The sequence below is a fragment of the Pan troglodytes genome, chromosome 14, assembly GCF_028858775.2.
Source record: "Pan troglodytes isolate AG18354 chromosome 14, NHGRI_mPanTro3-v2.0_pri, whole genome shotgun sequence".
Classification (NCBI taxonomy): domain Eukaryota; kingdom Metazoa; phylum Chordata; class Mammalia; order Primates; family Hominidae; genus Pan; species Pan troglodytes.
In genome coordinates, this window is record NC_072412.2 from 98,299,651 (window position 1) to 98,316,149 (window position 16,499).

Sequence of the window (16,499 nt, forward strand, 5' to 3'; positions counted from 1 at the left end):
GAATACCGTGGAAATGGTAGAAGAGTTTTTAGTTGTAAGGCAAGAAGAGGGACCAACCATGGAGAGTCTTAGATGTCATCGTGGAGATTTCTATGGAAGTGAAATGGAAGCTACAGAAGGCAATAGAGGCTGATATGGTTCACAGCTTTAATAGTCTGCTGTCTGCTGAGATAAGAATTGACTATAGGACAAAGAGTAGATCCAGGTAGTGAGATGTTGTTGCAATCACCTAGGAAAGAGATAGGATGATTTGAGCTAGAGTGGTAGTGGTGGTAAGTGGTCATATTTTGAAAATATTTTTAAAGTAGAGTTGAGAGGATTTGGTGTTGAATTTGACATGGGATGTGAGTCAAATTTCAGAGCCTGAGCCAAATGTCCCTATTTAATTATGATTAATATAATGGAAAAGGTGGGGGCAAATGGATTAAGAAAAGAAAGAAGTCTGATGTGGGAAACAGGTGAAGAAACCAGTAGAGATGTTAGATATCTAAATCTGAGTTCAGGAGATTTGAATGCATAGAAAATTTGATCATTAGCATGGGGTCTGGTATTTGAAGCCATGAGACTGGACAGGGTCATTTTAGTTTAGTGTATTTCCACATATTATATTTCAAGCATCATGCTAGATACTTTAACGTTTGGCCATTTTAAAAGCCCCTTGGTAAATTTCACAGGAATGAGGATTTGACTAACCTATTGTTCTCAGATGTCTGACCTCAGTAGGATGCATTATTTTATTATATTTAATTCCCTATAGAATTCCAAAATATCAAAATAAGACCTATGTTTATTAGCAGGATTTTTCATGTACAATATTCCTACTTAGATAGGACTATATCACTTAATTTCACAGAAGTATCCTTCCCTGAGGTGATGATACAATTATATCACAATCATGAAGTCATGCTGACTTGTAGACAACAATGGAGCTCACATTTTGATCTAAACTAATTTGCATGAATTACTTAAATTATGAAAATACACACTTTCAGAGAGCAGACAGATTTTACTCTGAGTTGTGTCAAACTATCACTTAATAATTCTCAAGGGCTCAAGTGTGGTGAAACCAGATGCTACAGTGTATGTGTTTCCTGTTCCCTTCCAATTTTTTTCATCATGGTTCATCAGCAAATGCTATGAAGTCTAATTAATATAACTAATGGATATCTGGGCCATTGGACCATGTATTTACATGAATTGCTCTGTGAAAGAGCTCTCTCTCATGCACTCTCTCTCGCTCGCGTGCGTGCTCTCTCTCTCACTCCTGCGCTCTCTCTCTTCCTCTCTCCGCCCCCCCCACCCTCCCCACCCCCTTCTCTTTCAAGAGCAGAACACTTTAGTGACCTCCATTTAACTGGCTGAACTAAGCAGCGATCTCTAAGGTAATAATGCACTGCTAAGAAACCTCAGCATAGACTATAATGCTACCACTAAATCTTCTGTTCATGTTGTTCTAGGGCTCATAGAATGGAATATTGTAATCTAGCTCTGAGGAAATTTGAGATTGTCTCATATTTTCTCGGTTAAACTAGAAAATAATTAATTATAGGGAAGGGACAAGAATTGCCCTGGCAGAGCCAGCCTGAGAAATAATTTCTGTTCATTCTCAATGTATTATCTGCTTTGTCCCTAGAGGCCCTCTTTTGTTACTCTTATATCAAAATCCTTTGGCCACTTAATTTTCCTGCCATGTCAACTCAAAAATCATACCTACAAAAGAGATTCAACTCTTTTCAACAAAAAGAGCTTCAACAGCTTCAACTCTTTTCAACAAAAGTTTTCAACTTTTTTCTTTTGCAAAAATATGTGCCAGCTATGAGATTGTAAGCTTTATAGTTATACATAGATGTTTTTATTTATAATCTTTCGCCTGCAAAACAGGATTAGAGAAAGTGAAGCAAAAAGAACATGTAATAAGATGAATCATGAATAGAAAAAATAAATTGCTCTAAAGACAAAGGAAACTATAAAAGGTAGATGACTAGAACTATTTAGCAAGAAGAGACCTCATTCTTTCCATCAAATAGTGTGGTGTAATTAGCACAATGCACCTAATGGTTAATGAATACATATTTGTTGAGGATATCATTAATAAACAACATGACCAATGAAAAACTAGTGAAAAAGATTTTTACTCTTCAGGAAGTAACTATTAGATAGGTATTGTACATTCCATCTTTAAAAGGTAGAGGAAAATATATATTGATCTGACCCATAAACGCAACAGGAAGACACAGAGTAACAATTATTGCCGGTGAATTTCAGCTCTCAGTCTATCTACCAACCTGTGTCACCAGGAACCTTCTTCAGACCCGTGTATCCAACTGCTTATTTATCTTTTGCACCTGGATATCCCTCAGGTACCTCCATTTAATTCATCTTCTTCCTCCAAACTGGTCAGCATCCAACCAGATCCAGAGAACTGTGAAGAGCTATTCTAGTCTCCACCCTTTCCCCTGTTGCTGATCCAGTTAAGAGGTCCAAAGAATGTAGTTGAGAGGACACCATCTCTGTATCTAGTAGCATTTAGTTTTAACCTCATCCCTTAACTTAAAATCGACATGGCCTTCAGTAAGCGATTTACCTCCTCTGAATATCAATTCATAAAATAAAAAAAAAATTCCAAAATTAATTGTATTGAGGATTAAAATATCATGTCTGGTATATCACAAGCTCTCAATAAACAGTTGTAGTATTGTTATTCAAATTGGTACACAGGCCTATCACTTCTCCTTCCTTTTAGATCTTTTTTTCCCTCTGTTCTCGCCTCTGAGTGCCCCAACCCAATCTCTCTTCCTCTGTCACCTTTTTAGGAAATCCATCCCCACCCAACTCACCCCACCACTCCTCACATTCCTTACATTCCTTTCTCTCCTACCCTGGCCTCCACCACAGCTCCTCCATCCCCACCTGTAATCCAGCCTCTACACGACTATCAGGGCTGTGGTTCTGAAAAGCAAATCTTATCATGTTGCACCTTACAACATCTTTGAATCACACTACTTGTCTCATGATAAATTCTAAACTCTTCAGTTTTAGGCTGACCGTGACCATTTTTGGTCAGACCCTGTCCGTCTCTCCCTCCTAATTCTCATTTCTCTCTACCAAATACTCCACCCCTTGTTCTGAACAACATGGTTCTGCTTTCATCTCTTCATACTTAAATTTTTTCCTAGATCCTTAACTTTGCTCACAATGTTCCTGCCATCTGGAATAGCATTTTCCCTGTTGGCCTAGAAAATTTGACTATTCCTTTGTGGCGGAATTCAGTCTTCACCTCCCCGTGAGTGACCTTCTTAGGACAAATTGACTGCATTTCATTTTGTAGTCTCACAGTTCATTAGGCAGTCTTCAAATGTCCAATATGGCAGTGCAAGATATTTGTTGTTTATATGCATATTTCCCCCACTGGCTTTGAGAAACTTGAGGGATTGTTGTAACCATTTGTATCCCCAGCGTATAGATGCATAGCATGCATCTATTTGTGTTTTGAATGAATGAGTGAATTAATGAATGATGAGAAAGCAATGACCTATGTTTTGTCTCTACCTCTTACATTATAAATAGACTGATTCAATTGAAGTTTCCAGTTCCTATTCCTTTTGCTGTTGTCATTGTATATGTTAGCAAAAAGCTTCATCCCTTTCAAAAATTTATTCTGTAATAGCAATAAATTCAGTGTCTTCTGGGAGCAACATTGTGCTCTCTCTCTCCCCCTGTTTTGCCTATTGCTACGTTGAAGAGTATGTGTTTATGACTTTATAGATTAATTTGTTAAAGTGCATGTAATAGGAGCCCTGCTATTTCTTCATAAGTGGTTATGAAAAAATATTCACACTTGCTTATGTTTTGTGAACATCTATATGTGGTGGAGCGCATGTTATTATAATCTTATTTTAAGTGGAAATATAGATTTAAGGATTTTCTTTTACTGTTCTTAATGTAAAGCTTCTAAATTAGATATACATAAGCACTCATCTAGAAGATAATGGAAGCATAAGCAAAACACAGAAAAAGACTTACCAAGAACAAATTATAACTAACAAACAAGTGTTAGTTTTATTGCAATACAATTACTGAATTAGTACATGATAGAACAAAAGATCTATAACAAGTTTAGATGTCAGTAATTTATCGGACACGGGTTGTATACATTGTACCTACAAAATTTTATCAAATAGTTTCTATTTCAAGAAATTTTCAGTTTATTCATGTTCAACACAAAAGTTAATTATACATGAAATATAAACTGAATGGAAAACACTGGCATTGTATTTCCTGGCTTTCTGGGAAGAATGTGGGAGTAGGGTTAATACTGAAATGCAAGACAAAGCTCTTTTCTCCTCTCCTTGTTCCCAGGATAGAACAAAATACACACGGCCAAGAATGAGGAAAGTAGGACAAAACCCAGTGTAGTCAAGAGAGTTATGACCCGAGGTGTGAGGTAAGATCTGGCCCTGGGAGTGTTGACTGACACTGCAGTATTTAGTGTCTAGACTGGAATGATTAGATATGAAGTGGGTTAACTTGGGGTCTTTAGAGATGGCACTATTCCCAGAAAGATAAATGAGATCCAGTCCTAGGACAAAAGGACAAGCATCATTGGTCAGGAAAAGAAAAAATGATTTAGAAAAAAAAGGAAAGAGAGAGAAAACGTAGAGGAGGAGAAGAAATCCCAAGGATAGAGACCAAAGGGTTTGCCAGACAGTCTGTTCCTTGGGAATGTGGGTTACATAGCAACCTGGAAGATGACGCTACTTCCAAGCCCAAGATTCTGTCTCCATGACTTAGCACACTAGTCATGAAGAAATAGAACACATCTTTCTCTTTCTAGATCTCATTCTCAGTTGCAGAACCGCTACTTATGGCCTGCTAGAGTGAAACTCATTGGTTCTAGGAATTAATTAAATTGGACCTGCTGGAGGCCTTTAATTATTATGTGGACAACAGAACTGATGAGGATTGATGTGGGTTATTTCAATAAAGTGTTATAAATAATTCATATATGAAAAATTTACTTTTTCTATTAATTTATAATTACATTAATATTGCATTTCAGTGTTGTTATTCAAACTAAAGACCATGTCAGTTCTTAGACACAATCTCTCACTGTGTATTAATCTGAATAAGACATTGTAGTAACCACATATATATATTACTTTTTGAGCTGTTTTAGGTTTCCAGGCAAAAATTAGTGAAAATTGAAGTGTGTGTCCAAAGACTCTCTCACTCCACCCCCATTTCTCCTATTTTTAACATCTCGTGGTATTTTTAACATTAGTATGTTACATTTGTTACAAGTGATGAGCCAATGTTGATAAATCATTTTTATCTGAAGTTCATAATTATATTAGGGTTCACTCTTTATGTTGTCCAGTATATGGATTTTAATAGATGTATAATAAGATGTACCCATCATGACAATATTACACAGAATAATAGTTTAACTGCCCTAAAAATCCCCTGTGCTCTACCTAGTTATTCCTCCTTTCTTTCCTCCCCAGGGGCCCCTCGAAATGACTGATCTTCTTACTGTCTGCACAGTTTTGCCTTTTTCAAAATGTCATATACTTGAAATCACATAGTATATAGGCTTTCATATTGGCTTCTTTCACTCCGTATTATGCATTTAAGGTTCTTCCATGCCTTTTTATGGCTTTCTTTCTCTTTTTTATTTTATTTTATTTTTTTTTTGTTTTTGAGATGGAGTCTTGCTCTGTCACCCAGGGTGGAGTGCAGTGGCACGATCTCGGCTCACTACAACCTCCACCTCCTGGGCTCAAGGGATTTTCCTGTCTCAGCCTCCTGAGCAGCTGGGACTACAGGCGTGCATCACCATGCCCAGCTGATTTTTGTATTTTTAGTAGAGACAGGATTTCACCATATTGGCCAGGCAGGTCTCAAACTCCTGACCTCGCGATCCACTCACCTCAGCTTCCCAAAGTGCTGGGATTACAGGCATGAGCCACCACACCCAGCCGGCTCTCTTTTTTTTATATAGCACTGAATAATATTCCATTGTATGGCTACACCATAGAGTGTTTGTCTATTTGCCTATTGAAATGTACCTTGGTTGTTTCTCTTTTGGTAATTATGAATAACACTAGCATAAACACTTTTGTGCATGTTTTGTGGGGCATAAGTTTTCAACTCTTTTGGAAAATACCAAGGAGCATAATTAAGGAATCATATACTAAGAGTGTGCTTAGTGTCATAAGAAACTGCTAAACTGTCTTCCAAAGTGGATATACCATTTCGCATCCCCACTAGCAATGAATAAGAATTATTTCTGCTCATTGTTTTACCAGCACTCAGTAGTATTGGTATTTTGGATTTTGGCCATTATAATAGGTATGTAGTAGCAAATCATTGTTTTAGTTTGCAATTTTCTAATGACATATGATGTTGAGCATCTTTTCATGTGCTTATTTACCATTAGTAGTATGCTGCCATCAGTAATTTTCCTTTCCCTTTCCATTGCCAGTGAGATCCAGTAGTTCTATTTATTTATTTATTTATTTGAGATGTAGTCTCACTCTGTCACCCATGCTAGAGTGCAGTGGTGCAATCTCAGCTCAACTGCAACCTCCATCTCACGGGTTCAAGCAATTCTCCCTGCCTCAGCCTCCTGAGTAGCTGTGATTACAGGCACCCACCACCATGCCCGGCTGATTTTTGTATTTTTTTAGTAGAGAAGGGGTTTTGCCACGCTGGCCAGGCTAATCTTGAAATCCTGACCTTGGGTGATCCACCCTCCTCAGCCTCCCAAAGTACTAGGATTACAGGCATGAGCCACTGTAGCCAGCCAGATCTAATATTTCTTAATGGAAACTAAAACTTCACCTGTTACCACATTTTTCCCCATATATTTGTAATAAGTTCTGATGTCTGATAAGGCAAGTCTGACCGTCTGCATTTTAAAAAATTAATCAAGTTATTTATGAAAAATTATGCTCATTTTAGAATCAAATATTTTATTAAAATCAATGACCATATTAGATTTATTGGAAAAATAATGTAATTTAATATTAAATTATCACTTTCATTAACATGACATAATTCTCCACTTATTTGGATTTCCTTTAAGATCAATTCCTAAAATTTTCTATATAGATGGTTTTAGGGTTTTTTTTTTATACCTTAAACTACAAGATACTTTATAGTGTCCCAATTTTTATTGCAGTTTTACACCTTCAATTCAATTATTGCTGATATGGAAAAACTTTTTATCAATGTCTATTTTAGATTTAGTGGGTACATATACAGGTTTTTTACATGGGATACTGCTTGATGCTGAGGTTTGGAGTACAAATATTTCCATTAACCAGATGGTGAGCATAATATGGAACAGTTAATTTTTCAACCCTTGTCCCTCTCCTTCCCTCCCCCATCTAATAGTCTTCAGTGTCTATTGTTCCCACCTTTATATCCATGTGTACCCTATGTTTAGCTCCCATTTACAAATGAGAAATTACTGTATTTATCTATCTGTTTCTGAGTTAGTTCACTTAGGATAATGGTCTCCAGCTACATCCATGTTGCTGCAAAGAACATGACTTCATTTTTTTTATGGCTACATAGTATTACATGGTGTACATACACCACATTTTCTTGATCCAGTTCACCGATGAGGGACACCTGAGTTGATTCCCTTTCTTTGCTATTGTGAATAGTGCTGCAATGAATATACAGGTGCAAATGTCTTTTGGTAAAATGACTTATTTTCTTTTAGATATATACCCAGTAATGTGATTGCTGGGTCAAATGGTAATTCAGCTCTTATTTCTTTGAGAAATCTCCAAACTGCTCTCCACAGTAGCTGAACTAATTTACATTCCCATCACACACAGGAAGGGGAACATCACACTCTGGGGACTGTTGTGGGGTGGGGGGAGGGGGAGGGACAGCATTGGGAGATATACCTAATGCTAGATGATGAGTTAGTGGGTGCAGTGCACCAGCATGGCACATGTATACATATGTAACTAACCTGCACATTGTGCACATGTACCCTAAAACTTAAAGTATAATAATAAATTTAAAAAAAAAAAACAGTGTACGTGTGTTCCCTTTCCTCCAAAGCCTCACCAATATCGGCTATTTTTTTTTTTTTTTTACATTTTACCAAAAGCCACTCTGACTGGTGTAGGATATCTCACTGTGGTTTGGATTTGCATTTTTTTGCTGATTAGTGATTATAAGCACTAATATGGTTTGGCTCTGTGTCCCCACCCAAATCTCATCTCAAATTGTAATCCCCAGGTATTGAGGGAGAGACCTGGTGGGAGGTGATTAAATCATGGGGGTGGTTTCCCTCATACTATTCTCATGACAATGAGTGGGTTCTAATAATATCTGATGGTTAAAAAGTGTTTGGCAGTTCCTAGCTCTCTCTCGGTCCTGCTGCCATGTAAGACATGGGCCTTGATTCCCCTTCACCTTCCACCATGATTGTTAAGTTTCCTGAGGCCTTCCCAGCCATACAGGACTATGAACCAATTAAACCTTTTTCCTTTTAAAATTGCCCAGTCTCAGGTAGTTCTTTATAGCAATGTGAAATGGACTAATATAGGAAATGGGTACCAGGAGTGTGGCACTGCTATAAAGTTAACCTGAAAATGTGGAGGCGACATTGGAACTGGGTAATGGACAGAGGTCGGAACAGTTTAGAAGGCTCATAATAAGATAGGAGGATGTGGGAAAATTTCGAACTTCCTAGAGACTTGTTGGATGGTTTTGACTAACATGCTGATAGTAATATGAAAAGTGAAGTTCAGGCTGAGGTGGTCTCAGGTGGAGATAAGTAACTTACTGGAAACTGGAGTAAAGGTCACTCTTGCTATGCTTTAGAAAAGAGACTGGTGACATTTTGCTCTTCCCTAGAGATCTATGGAAATTTGAACTTGAGAGAGATAATTTAGGGCATCTGATGGAAGAAATTTCTAAGCAGCAAAGTATTCAAGCGGTGACCTGGCTGATTCTGAGAGCATTCAGTCATACATGTTTGCAAAGAGAGTATCTGAAACTGAAACTTTTATTTAAAAGGGAAGAGAGCATAAAAGTTTGGAAAATTTACAGCCTGACCATGAGGTAGAAAATAAAAACCATTTTCTGGGGAGAAATTCAATCCACCTGCACAAATTTGCATAAGTAAATGAGGAGCCAAATGTTAATAGCCAAGACAATGGAGAAAATGTCTCCAGGGCCTGTCGAGATCTTCACGACAGCCCCTTCCATCACTGGTTCAGAGGCCTTGAAGGGAAAAATGATTTCATGGGTCAGGCCCAGGGCCCTGCTACTCTGTGCAGACTCAGGACTTGGTGCCCTGCAACCCAGCAGCTCCAGCTGCAGATATAGCTAAAAGGGGCCCAGGTGCAACTGGGGCTGTTGCTTCAGAGGGTGCAAGACCCAAACCTTGGTGGCTTCCATGTGGGGTTGGGCCTGCAGGTATGCAGAAGACAAGGGAGCACAATGCCTAGATTTCAAAGGATGTATGGAAATGCCTGGATGTCCAGGCAGAAGTCTGCTGCAGAGGCAGGGCCCTCATGGAGAACCTCTACTAGGGCAATGAAGAGGAAAAATGTGTAGGTTGTTTCTCCTACACAGAGATACCACTAGGGCACTGCCTAGTGGAGCTGTGAGAGAGGGGCCACCATCCTCCAGACCCCACCAACAGCTTGCACATGCACCTGGAAAAGCCTCAGGTGCTCATTGCCAGCCTGTGAAAGCAGCTGCAGGGGCTGTACTCTGCAGAGCCACAGGGGAGGAGCTGCCCAAGGGCTTGGGAATCTAGTGTTTGCATTAGCATCCCTTGATGCAAGACATGGACTCAAAGGAGATTATTTCAAAGCTTTAGGATTTAATGACTGCCTGTCTGTATTTTGGATTTGCATGGGCCTGTCATCCCTTTATTTTGGCCAATTTCTCCAATTTGCAATGAGAACATTTACCCGGTGCCTGTACCCACATTGCATCCTAGAAGTAACTAATTTGTGTTTGATTTTAAAGGCTCATAGATGAAAGTGACTTCCCTCATCTCAGAGGAGACTTTGGACTTAGACTTTTGGGTTAATGCTGCAGTGAGTTAAAACTTTGGGGGATTCTTGGGAAGACATGATTGTGTTTTGAAATGTGAAAATGACCTGAGATTTCAGAGGGGGCCATGGGCAGAATGATATGGTTTGGCTCTGTGTCCCCACTCAAATTCCATCTCCTACTGTAATCCCCACGTGTTGAGGGAGAGACTAGGAGGGAGGTGATTAGATTGGTGTAGGGTGGGGTCCCCCATGTTGTTCTTGTGATAGTGAGTTCTCATTGTTTAAAAGTGTTTGACAGTTCCTACGTCACTCTCTCTCTCCTGCTTCTATGTAAGAAGTGCGTTGCTTCCCCTTCACCTTCTGCCATAATGTAAGTCTCATGAGGCCTCCCTAGCCATGCAGAACTGTGAGTCAATTAACCTCTTTCCTTTATAAATTATCCAAACTCAGGCAGTTCTTTATATCTGTGTGAAAAGGGACGACTACAAGCAGTTTTTCATGCTTGTTGGCCACTTGTATGTCTTCTTTTGATAACTGTTTGTTCATATTTTTTGCTCACTTTTTAATGGGGTTATTTGGCTTTTGATTAATTTAAGTTCCTTATAGATTCTAGATATTAGACCTTGCATAGCTTGCAGGTATGCATTTTGAATATTTGTGTGTGTGGTTGTTCATCACTTATTAACACCCTTGTAAAATTTGCTTATAAGTCCTGATGGCATTGTGTTTATTTGATTAGCCTTTTCTATGGGTGATAACAGCATCTCCAAAAGGTAATAGATTGTATTTCCTTCCAAGTATTTATATCTGTTTTTTTTTCATCTTGTGATATTTGCCAAGCTCTCTAATACTATGCCCAGAAGAAGTGATATTGATGATCATCGTATCTTTTCCCTTAATTAAAGGGAATGCCCTAAAATAATTATATTAGTACATACAACAGACTTTTGGTAGGACTTATGAAGTTGAAGAAGTTCTCTTGTATTAAAAATTTTATGAGTTTTTTTTTTTTTTTTTAGTTATGATAAGTTCTGGGGTACATGTGCAGAAAGTGCAGGTTTGTTACATAGGTATACATGTGCCATGGTTGTTTGTGGCACCTATCAACCCATCATCTACATTAGGTATTTCTCCTGTTATTATCCCTCCCCTAGTCCCCATCCCATGACAGGCCCCGGTGTGTGGTGTTCCCCTCCCTGTGACCATGTGTTCTCATTGTCCAACTCCCTATGAGTGAGAACATGCCGTGTTTGGTTTTTTGTTCCTGTGTTAGTTTGCTGAGAATGAGTTTCCAGCCTCATCCACGTCCCTGAAAAGGACATGAACTCATCCTTTTTTATGGCTGCATAGTATTCCATGGTGTATATGTGCCACATTTTCTTTATCCAGTCTATCGTTGATGGGCATTTGGGTTGGTTCCAAGTCTTTGCTATTGTGAACAGTGCCACAATTAACATACGTGTGCATGTGTCTTCACAGCAGCATGATTTATAATCCTTTGGGTATATACTCAGTAATGGGATTGCTTGGTGAAATGGCATTTCTAGTTCTAGATCCTTGAGGAATCATCCCACTGTCTTCCACAATGGTTCAATAATTTACACTCCCACTAACAGTGTAAAAGCATTCTTATTTCTCCACATCCTCTCCAGCATCTGTTGTTTCCTGACTTTTTAATGACCGCCATTCTAACTGGCATGAGATGGTATCTCACTGTGGTTTTGATTTGCATTTCTCTAATGACCAGTGATGATTAGCTTTTTTAAATATGTTAGTTGGCTGCATATATGTCTTCTTTTGAGAAGCATCTGTTCATAGCCTTCGCCCACCTTTTGATGGGGTTGTTTGTTTTTTTCTTGTAAATTTGTGTAAGTTATTTGTAGATCCTGGATATTAGCCCTTTGTCAGTTGGATAGATTGCAAAAATTTTCTCCCATTCTGTAGGTTGCCTGTTCATTCTGATGAAAGTTTCTTTTGCTGTGAAGAAGCTCTTCAGTGTAATAAGATCCCATTTATCAATTTTGGCTTTTGTTGCCCTTGCTTTTGGTGTTTTAGTCATGAAGTCTTTGCCCATGCCTACATCTTGAATGGTATTGCCTATGTTTTATTCTGGGGTATTTATGGTTTTAGGTCTTATGTTTAAGTCTTCAATCCATCTTGAGTCAATTTCTGTATGAGGCATAAGGAAGGGATCCAGTTTCAGCTTTCTGCATATGGCTAGCCAGTTTTCCCAACACCATTTATTAAATAGGGAATCCTTTCCCCATTGCTTGTTTTTGTCAAGTTTTCAAAGAGCTGATGGTTGTAGATGTGTGGCATGATTTCTGAGGCCCCTGTTCTGTTCCATTGGTCTATATATCTGTTTTTGTACCACTACCATGCTGTTTTGGTTACTGTAGCCTTGTAGTATTGTTTGAAGTCAGATAGCATGATGCCTCCAGCTTTGTTCTTTTTGCTTAGGGTTGTCTTGGCTATGTGGGCTGTTTTTTGGTTCCATATGAAATTTAAAGTAATTTTTTCAATTCTGTGAAGAAAGTCAATGGTAGTTTGATGGGGACAGCATTGAATCTGTAAATTAATTTGGGCAGTACAGCCATTTTCACGATATTGATTCTTCCTATCCATGAGCACGGAATGTTTTTCCATTTATCTGTGTCCTCTCTTATTTCCTTGTGCAGTGGTTTGTAGTTCTCCTTGAAGAGGTACTTCACAACCCTTGTAAATTGTATTCCTAGGCATTTTATTCTCTTTTTAGCAATTGTTAATGGGATTTCACTCATGACTTGGCTATTTGTCTGCTCTTAGTGTATAGGAATGCTTGTGATTTTTGCACATTGATTGTCTATCCTGAGACTTTGCTGAAGTTGTTTATCAGCTTAAGGAGATTTTGGGCTGAGATGAAAGGGTTTTCTAAATATACAATCATGTCATCTGCAAACAGAGACAATTTCAGTTCCTCTTTTCCTAATTGAATACCCTTTATTTATTTCTCTTACCTGATTGCCCTGGCCAGAGCTTCCAACACTATGTTGAATAGGAGTGGTGAGAGAGGGCATTCTTGTCTTGTGCCAGTTTTCAAAGGGAATGCTTCCAGTTTTTGCCCATTCAGTATGATACTGGCTGTGGGTTTGTCATAAATAGCTCTTATTATTTTGAGAGACATTCCATCAATACCTAGTTTATTGAGAGTTTTTAGCATGAAAGGCTGTTGAATTTTGTCGAAGGCCTTTACTGTATCTATTGAGATAATCATGTGGTTTTTGTCACTGATTCTGTTTATGTGATGGATTACGTTTATTGATTTGTGTATGTTGAACCAGTCTTGCATCCCAGGGATGAAGCTGACTTGATCATGGTGGATAAGCTTTTTGATGTGCTGCTGGAATTGGCTTGCCAGTATTTTATTGAGGACTTTCACATCAATGTTCATCAGGGATATTGGCCTGAAATTTTCTTTTTTTCTTTTTTTTTTAAATTATTATACTTTAAGATTTAGGGTACATGTGCACAACGTGCAGGTTACTTACATATGTATACATGTGCCATGTTGGTGTGCTGCACCCATTAACTCAACATTTAACATTAGGTGTATCTCCTAATGCTATCCCTCCCCCCTCTCCCCACCCCACAACAGGCACTGGTGTGTGATGTTCCCCTTCCTGTGTCCATGTGTTCTCATTGTTCAATTCCCACCTATGAGTGAGAACATGCAGTGTTTGGTTTTTTGTCCTTGCGATAGTTTGCTGAGAATGATGGTTTCCAGCTTCATCCATGTCCCTACAAAGGACATGAACTCATCATTTTTTATGGCTGCATAGTATTCCATGATGTATATGTGCCACGTTTTCTTAATCCAGTCTATCATTTTGGACATTCGGGTGGGTTCCAAGTCTTTGCTATTGTGAACAGTGCCACAATAAACATACATGTGCATGTGTCTTTATAGCAGCATGATTTATAATCCTTTGGGTTTATACCCAGTAATGGGATGGCTGGGTCAAATGGTATTTCTAGTTCTAGATCCCTGAGGAAGACCACACCGACTTCCACAATGGTTGAACTAGTTTACAGTCCCACCAACAGTGTAAAAGTGTTCCTGTTTCTCCACATCCTCTCCAGCACCTGTTGTTTCCTGACTTTTTAATGATCGCCATTCTAACTGGTGTGAGATAGTATCTCATTGTGGTTTTGATTTTCTTTTTTGTTGTGTCTCTGCCAGGTTTTGGTATCAGGATGATGCTGGTCTCATAAAATGAGTTAGGGATAGTTGTTGTTTAGAATAGTTTCAGAAGAAATGGTACCAGCTCGTTTTTGTACCTCTGGTAGCATTTGGCTGTGAATCCGTCTGGTCCTAGACTTTTTTTTTTGGTTGGTAGGCTATTAATTGCTGCCTCAATTTCAGAACTTGTTACTGGTCTATTCAGGGATTCGACTTCTTCCTGGTTTAGTCTTGGGAGGGTGTATATGTCCAGGAACTTATCCATTTCTTCTAGATTTTCTAGTTTATTTGCATAGAAGTGTTTATAGTATTCTATGATGCTAGTTTTTATTTCTGTGGGATTGGTGTTGATATCCCCTTTATCATTTTTTATTGCATCTATTAGATTCTTCTATCTTTTCTTCTTTATAAGTCTGGCTAGTGGTCTATCAATTGTGTTGATCTTTTCAGAAATCCTGTTCCTGGATTCATTGAGTTTTTGAAGGGTTTTTTGTGTCTCTATCTCTTTCAGTTCTGTTCTGATCTTACTTATTTCTTGACTTCTGCTAGCTTTTGAATTTGTTTGTTCCTGCTTCTCTAGTTCTTTTAAATGTGATGTTAGGGTGGCGATTTTAGATCTTTCCTGCTTTCTCTTGTGGGCATTTAGTATTATAAATTTCCCTCTACATACTGCTTTAAATGTGTCCCAAAGATTGTGGTACGTTGTGTCTTTGTTCTTGTTGGTCTCAAAGAACATCTTTATTTCTGCCTTCATTTTGTTATTTTCCCAGTAGTCATTCAGGAGCAGGTTGTTCAGTTTCCATGTAGTTGTGCAATTTTGAGTGAGTTTCTTAATCCTGAGTTCTAACTTGATTGCACTGTGGTCTGAGAGACAGTTTGTTATGATTTCCGTTCTTTTGCATTTGCTGAGAAGTGTTTTACTTCCAATGATGTGGTCAACTTTAGAATAAGTGCAGTGTGGTGCTGAGAAGAATGTATATTCTGTTGATTTGGAGTGGAGAGATCTGTAGATGTCTATTAGGTCCACTTGTTCCAGAGCTGAGTTCAAATCCTGGATATCCTTGTTAATATTCTGTCTTGTTGGTCTGTCTAATATTGACAGTGGTGTGTTAAAGTCTCCCACTATTATTGTGTGGGAGTCTAAGTATCTTTGTAGGTTTCTAAGAACTTGCTTTATGAATCTGGGTGCTCTTGTATTGGGTGCATATATTTTGGATAGTTAATTCTTCTTGTTGCATTGATCTCTTTACCATTATGTAATGCCCTTATTTGTCTCTTTTGAACTTTGTTGGTTTGAAGTCTGTTTTATTAGAGACTGGGATTGCAACCCCTGCATTTTTTTTTTTTTTGGCTTTCCATTTGCTTGGTAAATATTCCTCCATCCCTTTATTTTGAGCCTATGTGTGTCTTTGCACATGAGATGGGTCTCCTGCATACAGCACTCTGATGGGTCTTGATTCTTTATCCAATTTGCCAGTCTGTGTCTTTTAATTGGGGGCAATTAGCCCATTTACATTTAAGGTTAATAGTGTTATGTATGCCTTTAATCCTGCCATTATGAAGCCTAGCTGATTATTTTGCCCACTACTTGATGCAGTTTCTTCATAGCATCAATGTTCTTTACAATTTGGTATGAGTTTTTAACAAATAAATACTGGACTTTTTCAAATGTGTTTCTGCTTCTATTGCAATGCTGCCTAAATTTTCTCTTGAAGTCAAGTCTATGAATGTGTTGAATTAACTTGTTACATTTTCTTATGTTGAACCATCTATTTAGCATACATTTATGACCATAGCTTGTCTCCAGCTTTTCTCTGAGGTTACCCTGCCACATTTGACAGATGTGTTTTCTTGCCTCATGATAGAAAATGAGGAGAAAATTAGGCACTGTTTTGCCCTGATACATACAAAAAAGGGAAAATAGTTTAGCTGCAAAATTTTCCATTCAGATCATTCTCTGTCTTTGGCATCTAGTCTACATCTTCTTCAAGTTACAGGTATCTTTCTTAGGGTTTCTTCTGGGTTTTGTGTTAGTTTCTGATTGTGGTGATGAAATTCACATGATAGACTGTAATATTCTTCCCAATTCTTTGCTGTTTCCCCCAAGAGGTTTACACTTAAGACTTTGACATCATGCTAAATAATTTGACTTGTTTTATGCAATAAAATATGAGTGAATAAACCAAACTGGAATGATGATTAAACATGTGTCTAATTTATTTTTGTCATCTTAGGACACATGA

General features: G+C 38.2%; 1 protein-coding gene across 1 annotated transcript in view; it reads left to right on the top strand.

The window, feature by feature from the left end:
* The window catches only part of GPC5 (glypican 5), a 1,453,661-nt gene that overhangs the window by 1,269,364 nt on the left and 167,798 nt on the right, over positions 1–16,499 (top strand). The window lies entirely within an intron of this gene.